Source organism: Jaculus jaculus, chromosome 14 (assembly GCF_020740685.1).
Source record: "Jaculus jaculus isolate mJacJac1 chromosome 14, mJacJac1.mat.Y.cur, whole genome shotgun sequence".
Taxonomy (NCBI): domain Eukaryota; kingdom Metazoa; phylum Chordata; class Mammalia; order Rodentia; family Dipodidae; genus Jaculus; species Jaculus jaculus.
The window spans coordinates 19,794,717-19,804,307 of NC_059115.1; positions in this window are offsets into that span (position 1 = coordinate 19,794,717).

Consider the following 9,591-nt stretch of genomic DNA (forward strand, 5'->3'; position numbering starts at 1 on the left):
CATCTTGTCTGTATGTTACAGGCTGGGAAACTGAGCCTGAGAGACCGGAAATAGCTTGTCCACTCAGCTGGAAAGGGAAGGAGGCCATGTACAACATCCACAACTGTCCCCAGTCTTTCTTCTGTCGTTAGTGCCACCGACAATTTCATGGTCATACTTCTGTGTATGTCCAACAGGATTTAATGCGTGATGAACAAGTTAACTCACCTGATCCTTCTCCTGGTTGCGTGGGAACTTAAGTATCCCGGTGTCATTCTTTGACCCTCATTGTCGCACAAGGAAGGGAAGATGAAGTCAGCTCCCTCACCCAGGGTTGCACAAGGCTACGTAACCACGATGTGATTGGGACCCAGGTGAAGGGTTCTTTCCAACCTGGGTTGGGAAATGCTCAGACAGAGGGGTGGATGATATGGTCAACTAAGTGGTGAGATTAGCCCCAGACAAGAGGAAGGACGCCTCTTCCATTGTGCCAGGAAGGAAGCGGAAAGGGTGAGGCTCTGTGTGGGGTGTGGGTCAGGTGGCAGGAAGTCCAGGCCACACCTGTCTAGTGGTTTGTTTTTATTGGTGGGGAGGCCTGAAGATGGCAGGGAAGAGACTAAGGGAGTAGGTTCTTGTGTAGCAGAAGAGGCACCATCCTGACAAGCAGCTGGAGGATGGAGGGTGAGAAGAGGAGAGCCAAGGATGGTCAAGGACCAGGGGTGGTGGAAGGCCCCACAAGAAGGGGACTTGGTGACCAGGCTGCCTGGGGAAGGTCAGGTGTTGTTCGGGTGTGGAGAAAAGTGTGGCAGAGCCACCCTCAGCACCAGAATTGTGTGAGGCTGAGGTCACTGAGTGGGGTATGGGGCTTAGGCCTTCAGAGGTGGGACCCTTCCTCATGGAGGTAGAGGCCAGACGGGCCTGGGAGAATGGAGGTCGGGGGAGATGGTCAGTGGCCATAGGGGAGCGTCACCTGATGCTGGGTCAGGCAGGCTGCCATGAGCTTTACACCTATCTTCCCATTTAATCTTCGGGAAAGCTTTATGGGAGTTAGGGCCTCATTGGGAGAGGAAATCAGAACTCAGGGAGAACTTGTGCAAGGAGCAAAGCCAAGTCTCGAGCCCAGATCAGCTGGCTATTAGCTGTCTAATGTCACAGAGAACAGAATTCTGTTTCCTTGGGTTTCTGGTGAAGCTTTAGCCCCGTGCAACAGCCTGATAACAGTGCGCACAGATGAGTGTGCAAGAGGAGCAAATGGACCTCCCTCCTCTTTCCTGTGAACCCAGTGGGCTTTGTTTGCTTGTTTGAGACAGAGTCTCATGTAGCCCAGGCTGCTCTCGGATTCCTGTGCAGCTGACGATGGCTTTGAAGTCCTGGGCTTCCTGCCTCCACCTCTGGAGAGCTGGGATGGCAGCAGGGCTCTCAGTTGACCATTTTCATTCTCCTGACAGCCTTGTAAGGCACACACCAGGATCCCCAGTTGACAGGTGAGGAAACAGAGAAAAATGAGGTCAGTTGCCGCCCAATGCTGCACTGCAGAGCTAATATTCGAACCCCAGCCCACCTGACTCGATGCCCCTCTGCAGCTGTGGGTCGTCTGTATTATCCAGACTGTACCTGGGTAACATCCAGATGTGTGTAAGTCAGCATCAGTACCTGCTAAAGCCTGGGTGGTGGGGGACTCCCATCCCCCCATCTCCACTATCCCATGGCCCACCCACAGCTTCCCCTTGTTCGTCTCCTCAGCTGCTCAGGTCAAAAGCTGAGAGCGGTCCTTGATCCCACCCTCCTCACCCCCACTTGGGCAATTCCGCTCACCTTAGCTCTAAAATAGAGAATAGGAAATCCATGCACGTGTGTCTTCCCAGTCACCCTCCTCCAAGCCTTCCTTATCTCTCACCTGGACAGGTGTGGCAGCATCTCAACTGGTATCGGCTTTCCCACGGGACCCCCTCTCACTTCCTCCCACCCCATTCTCCACCTTAAAACTCAAAACAGGCACTTGGAGAGATGGCTCCGCAGGCAAGAGTGTCACGAGGATCCAAGGGGGCCTGGCACTTTGTGAGTTTGATTCTCCAGCACCCACATAAACAGCTGGGTGTGGTCACACATACCTGTAACTACAGACCCCTGAGAAGCGGCGGCGGGGGGGGGGGGAATCACTGGAGCTCATGAACACAGCAAGCTCTCCAGAATCTCTCTCTCTCACACACACACTCCCGCTCTCTCTCTCTCTCTTTCTCCCCTGCATCTGGCTTGTACCCATCCTTCCATCTCCACACATCTGTATCAGACCCCTGTGCTTTATTGATGTTCTTTCCGCAGGCTGGTGCCTTCCTATTGTGGGACCTTTGTCTTTGCTGGTCCCTCTGCCAGGGACACATTTTCCACCACTCTGCCCAGCATCATTCTCCAAATCCTTAGATCCTTTAGCTTGAAGGTCATCTTCCCATTGCCTTGTCTGGAGTCAGCAGTCTCTTCAATCTACCTCAGCCCTTACACTTCCTTCTAATGACTTTTTGTTTTTGTTTTTGTTTTTGGAGGTAGGGTCTCACTCTAGCTCAGGCTGATCTGGAATTCACTACATAGTCTCAGGGTGACCTCGAACTCACAGCGCACCTCTGCTGGGATTAAAGGCATGCGCCACCATGCCTGGCTCTAATGCCTTTTTATCTCTAATTGCTTGCTGTGTTTGTTTTGTTTTTCTCTCTAAGGCAGTTATCACCCTTGGATACCCCTCATGTTTTATTCATTATTTATTAGTCAGTCAGCCTTTCTTTCTTTCTTGCTCTCAAGCCCAGGCTGACCTGGACTTCATTGTGTAGTCTCAGGCTGGCCCCAAACTCACAGCAATTCTCCTATCTCTGTCTCCCTAGTGCTGGGATTAAAGACGTGTGCCACCATGTCCTGCCCTCATTGACTTTTTTATTCAGACTGAACGTCTATCTCCAACAGGGGGAGTGTTAACCCTGACCCTGGGACAGGGCTGTCACTCACTTAACCCTGCGCCCTTAGTATAGCACAGATTCTCATGCAAGGAAGGAATGTCTCAGGGGCAGCCACTGAGCCACCCACTACTGAATTCCAGGGCCCAGTCTAGTACCTGGCATGTGTGGCAGAAGTTGTATGGGAACAAGCTGAATGAGTAAGAGTATCTTCCAACCTAGTTCTTTCTAGAATCTTTTCACCCACCACCTCTACTTCTTTAGATCTTATGGTGGTTTCCAAGTACCCAGCCCTGGGAGAATATATGTGCCTGACTTTCTAAGGCTGGTTTCCAAATTTCTTTCTTTTTTTTTTTGAAGTAGGGTCTCACTCTAGCCCAGGCTGACCTGGAATTCACTATGGAGTCTGAGGGTGGCCTCAAACTCATGGCAATCCTCCTATCTTTGCCTCCCAAGTGCTAGGATTAAAGGCATGCGCCACCACACCCGGCTTATTTTTTTAAACTTCATTTATTTATTTGGGGGGGGCAGATATAGAGAGAGGAAGAATGGGTGCATCAGGGCTGCTAGCTATGGCAGATGAACTTCAGATGCATGTGCCATCCTGTATATCTGTCTTACGTGGGTCCTGTGGAATTGAACCTGTGTCCTTTGGCTTTGCAGGCAAGTGCCTTAACCACTAAGCCATCTCTCCAGTCCAGCTTTTAAGATTTTTTGAAAAAATTTTTTTCAAGGTAGGATCTCACTCTAGGCCAGGCTGACCTGGAATTTACTGTGTCCTCTCAGCTGACCTCGAACTCATAGAGATTGTCCTACCTCTGCCTTCCAAGTGTTTGGATTAAAGGTGTGCACTACCATGCCCAAATTTCTTTAGGGGAGAGAATGTTACTGACCTCAGGGGATGGGATGCTCAAGCTACACAGATCTATCATCGCCACATTCACTATGAACAAAGGGTCCTTTGTATCTACGAAGGGTTTGTGTTTACTAAAGCCACAGGCTAAGCCAAAACTATCCTTCTTCATCTGAGACCCTTCATCCTGCCTCAGCAGCCTCCAATCTGTCTCCTCAGGCAAAGAACCTCCAGTATTGACTACCATCCCTACTTATGTAGAAGACATCTTACTTCTGTTCAATCTTCATTTCTTTTTAAGAAAATGTTTTATTTATCCACTTGACAGAGAGAGGTAGATAAAGAGAATCAATACATCAGGGCCTTCAGCCACTGCAAATGAACTCCAGACCCATGCACCATCTTCTGCATCTGGCTTACATGGGTACTGGGGCATCGAACCTGGGTCCTTAGGCTTCCCAGGCAAGTGTTTTAACCACTAAGTCATCTCTCTAGCCCCTGTTCACTCTTATTAGGAGATAATCCCCTTAGATTTACACCATCATTTTTGGTGCACATGTGTGTGTAGACTATGTGTGCTGTGGTGTGTTATGTGCGGGGCATGTGTGTACAGAGTATGTCTAGAGAGTGTGTGGTCTGGTGTTTATGTGGGGTGCATGTGTATGTAGAATATGTGTACAGTAGACATGATGTGGTGCATTGTGTGGGTTACATATGTGTGGGCGTGTGTAGAGTATGTGTGCTGTATTATGTGGGGTGCATGCACATGTGTGGGTGGAGGAGCACAGCGCCCATACATGCAGAGGCCAGAGGCGAACTTCAGGGGTCCGCTATTGTTCATCAGTGCACTTGAGACAGTCTCCCCCTCAACTTGGAGTTGCCAGTCAGTGAGCCCCAGCTTGGCCACACCCTCTCGGGCGGACTAGGGTCACAGACATGCGCGGGTTCTGCAGAGTTGAGTTCACATGGCCTCAAGCCCTCCCCAGTCCTCACGCTCAAGCAGTAAGTGCTCTTAGCCATTGAGCCATCTCCCCAGCCTAATTTACCCCGTCTTTAAACTACATATGAGTTCCTTAAAGCTGTGTGTGCACGCGTGTGGAGGGGGGGGCTGTGTACAGAGGATGACCTTATTTTTAAAAAATATTTTATTTTTATTTATTTGAGAGATAGGAAGAAGGAAAAAGAGAGAGAGAAAGAATTGGTGTGCTAGGGCTTCCAGCCACTGCAAACCAACTCTAGACGCATGCACCACCTTGTGCATCTGGCTATGTAGGTCCTGGGGAATTGAACCAAGGTCCTTTGGATTTGCAGGCAAGCACTTTAGCCACTAAACCATCTCTCCAGCCCTCTCAGCTGTCATTTCTCAGTAATGCTATTCATCTCTTTTTGAAACAGGGTCTCTCACTGAATGCAGAGCTCACCATAGACTAGGCTGACTGGCCAGTGAGGCCTAGGGGTACTCCTGTCTGCTTCCACACCACCTAGCTTTTTTTTTTTTGTTTTTGGTTTTTCAAGGTAGGGTCTCACTCCAGCCCAAGCTGACCTGGAATTCACTATGGAGTCTCAGGGTAGCCTCAAACTCACAGCAATCCTACCTCTGCCTCCCAGTGCTGGGATTAAAGGCGTGTGCCACCACGCCCGGCTCACACCTAGCTTTTAAAATATATATATATATATATATATATATATATATATATATATATATGTATATATGTATATATTTATTACAGTGAAAGAGGCAGAAGAGAGAAAAAAATGGATTGCCAAGGCCTCTAGCCACTGCAGATAAACTCCAGACACACGTGCCAACTTGTGCATCTACACCTAGCTTTCTGACATGGGTTCTGGGAATCAAACTCAGGTCCTCATGTTTGCAAGTCAAGCACCTTACCCACTGAGCTATTTCCCTAACCTTTTTAAAGCTTTGGAATGGGCCAGGCATGCTTGCACATCCCTTTAATCCCAGCACTTGGGAGACAGAGGTAGGATTGCTGTTGAGTTCAAGGCCACCCTACGACTACATAGTGAATTCCAGGTCAGCCTGTGCTAGAGTGAGACCCTATCTCAACAGCCCCCCCCCCCAGAAAAAACCTTTGAAATAGGGCTGGAGAGATGGCTCAGTGGTTAAGAGGCTTGCCTGCAAAGCCTAAGGACCCGGATTTGATTCCCCAGTTCCCCTGTAAAGCCAGATATACCAAGTGGCACATGCACTTGGAGTTCATTTGCAGTGGCCCAGAGGCCCTGGCAAGCCTATTCTCTGTCTGTCTCTCTTCTATCTAGCTTTCTCTGCTTGCAAATAAATAAATAATTTTAAAGACAAAACTTTGAAATGCCTTCTTAGTGCCAGTGCAATCTGTAGTTCTTGGTGAATGCTTCTCCATCTGTTCCCACCATTGCCTTGTCTGTTTCAGCTCCTGAAGTCACGTGGTGACCTCAATCTCCCTGGCTGCCCCCTCCCACAGGCTAGCTCCAGAGGACTCTTCCTGACAGCCCACATTAGCCCTGCCTGCTCTGAGCCCTCCCTGGGAAGCCTTGTCTCGCCTAGGGCCTAGGGAAAGGACCACCCAGGGCAGCGTACTGCCTTCCTGCACCCACGGCGGGGGTTCTCAGCAGGGACAGGACCCTCCAAACTTACAGCCCTCAGGCCCACCATTCTTTCTACCAGACATTTTTGTTCCTCTCTGACCCCTTTCCCAGCCTCATTCTCACTTGGTCCCTGAGTCTTTGCTTTAAACACCACGTCCGCATTCCATGACACACAACACTGGGCCAGGACCTCTGTGTTCCTTTGTGCCCTTCGGAACCCTGGCAGTGGCACGTAGTCCTCTGGCCTGGACTTGCCAGCTTCCATGCCTTCCTCCTCCACCAGACAGGGAGCCCACTGAGTACAGGGACCAGGGCTGACTCAGCGGTTTCCCCATCTTTCCCTCAAAGGGCCTGGCTCTGGGAGGTGTCAGGAAACATTTGCACTGTGAACTCAAGGATGATCCTTATCTCTCCCCGGCTCAGAAAGCTCCAGGGCTTCCAACATCAAAGCCCAGCTGGTGTGGCCAGCCCTCTCACTCCCTCCTCCACCTCCTACTATGGTCTGTCCTCCAGCGTTCTTGCTTGCTGTTCCCTCTGCCAGGAAGACTCTTCCCTGTGGTCACCAAGGTGCTCCGCCTCACCTTATTCTCTGCTGGGACATCCCTGCCCGCCTTGCTCAAAAGGACGTGACACACTTATCTCCTGCCTGTCCGTACCTGACCTGCTACATGTTCTGTGTGGCTCTTCCTTCCTTGACTGTTCCATTCTTTCCCTTTTCTCTTCTCCATTTTCTTTCTGTCTCCTCCCTTTCGTTTCCCTTCTTCCCTCATTCATCTCCTCTTTCCTCCCTTCCCCCTCTTTCCTTCATTCTTCTTCCCTCACCTCATTTTCTTTTATTCTTCCTCACTCTATCCTTTTCCTTCTTCCCAGCCATCTTCCTTCTTTCCTCTTCTTTTCCAGTCTATTTTCTCTCCTTCCTTCTTTTCTTCATCTCTTTCCTCTCTTCCTATGCTAGGCTTTCCACTTTCCTCCCTTTGTTGTTAAAATATTTTATTTATTTGAGACAGAGAGAGAGAGAGAGAGGGAGGGAGGGAGAGAAAGAGAAAAGACAGAAAGAGACAGAGAGAGAGAATGGCCATGCCAGGGCCTCCAGCTACTGCAAATCAACTCCAAGATGCATACACTATTTTGTGCATTTGGCTTATGTGGGTACTGGGGAACTGAACCTAGGTCCTCAGGCTTCACCAGCAAGCACCTTAACCCTAAGCAATCTCTCCAGCCCCCCTCCTTTTTTTTAATCTTCTCTCCCCTAGCCCTTGTTCTGACCCATGAGGCCAGGCTTCTGTCACTGGGTCACTAATTGCACTGTCAGTATTTCAGTATCTATTAAGTCCTCGCAAACAAGAGTCTTGGTGCCCAAGGCCTAGGTTGCTGATATAGGACAGCGATCTCAACTGACCTCTTCTCTTTCCCTGGGGCCAGGGCTGGACCTGGAAGGAGCCCAGATTTGCAGTCAGCTGCCTTCCAGTGGGCAGATGTGTTCACAGAACCCCCTTGTGGCCACAATCGAGAATATCACTTTTCTCCGTCTCTGGATGCTGGGAGAAAGGCATTCGGCACTTCCTAACAATCCAACCTCGCAGGGAAACAGCTGCCCCACAGGCATACCATGAATCCTCGGCACACCTGCAACAAAAGCCCTGGTCCCCTGGCTCCCAGCAGGCCACACAGCACCAGGGCCAAGACCCTGCCTCTTCCCTGGCCTACTGTGTGACCTCGGACAAGCCATTCCTCTCACTGGGGGTACAAGTGTATCTTTCATAAAACTAGGCACATAAACATGCCCGCTTCTCGATGCTGTGCTGGTGGGGGAGGAGCGCCCGCTTGGCACGGCCCTGTGGCAAGTGATAGGAGGGTCTCCTCACAGTTGCTGTAGTCGTCTTTAGTGAATGGAGACTGGATGCAACTCCAGAAGCGGGGCTCTCTGGAAACTCCATCACTCTTAGAACAAACTCAAGTCCCCTTAACCTCCCCATACTTGGGTTCTGGTGTCATTGCTGGACTGCCTGCTGCTTCCTAGGACGTGCCACGCTCATTCTCACCACCTGGTCATGGCCAGTCCCTCTGCCTATAAAGCTCTTCTCAGAGGTCTTTCTTTCCCTCACTCCTGTAGAAATCATTTTCTCTATGCTTGTACTTAAAAAAAAAGCAAAACGTATGAGTTGTGATGGGGTTAGGGAGATGATTCAGTGGCTAAAGCGCTTGCCTGCGAAGCCTAACCACCTGGATTCGATTCCCTAGAACCCATATGAGCCAGACCCATGAAGAGGAGCATGCATCTGGAGTTTGTTTGCAGTGGCCGAAAGCCCTGGTGCACCCGTTCTCTCTCTCTGCAGGAGGGCAAAGTGTGAGCGCTGAAGTTGTAGTACCTGCCTAGAATCCACAGTGAGGGGCTGGGGGCGTGGCACAGAGGCAGAGCTCCTGTCTAGAATCCAGTGAGGGGCTGGGGTCGTGGCTCAGAGGTAGAGCTCCTGTCTAGAATCCAGTAGGTAGAGCTCTGTCTAGAATCCAGTGAGGGGCTGGGGTCGTGGCTCAGAGGTAGAGCTCCTGCCTAGAATCCAGTGAGGGGCTGGGGGCGTGGCTCAGAGGTAGAGCTCCTGTCTAGAATCCACAGTGAGGGCTGGGGGCGTGGCTCAGAGGTAGAGCTCCTGTCTAGAATCCACAGTGAGGGCTGGGGGCATGACTCAGAGGTAGAGCTCCTGCCCAGAATCCACAGTGAGGGGCTGGGGGCGTGGCTCACAGGTAGAGTTTCTGTCTAGAATCCACAGTGAGGGGACCAGGGGCATTGCTCAGAGGTAGAGCTCCCGCCTAGAATCCACAGTAAAGCACTGGGGGCGTGGCTCATAGGTAGAGATCCTGCCTAACACCTGCTAAGTCCTGAGTCCAAACCCAATCATTAAAAAAAAGTAAAAGACATTCCCAATTACCTGATGTTATATATATGTATTTAGTTTCTCCCTCTTTAAGGTAGAGGCTCTTGCTCTGATTACTGAGTACCCATTGGCGGAGTGCTAGACATGGGGGATGTTCAATGAATGTTTGTTGAAGGGATAATTAACCCAATGTTCAATTACCCCAGGGGCGCCTAAGGGGAGGTAGGGTACCGAGTCCCTGGCCTCCAGCTGGAACAAGGAGACCTAGGGAGTTCACTTGGTCACAATGAGCACTGGATGAGACAAGATTGGGCGGGGAGGGGGGGTGGATACTCAGCCCAGGGCTGAGTGGGAGAAT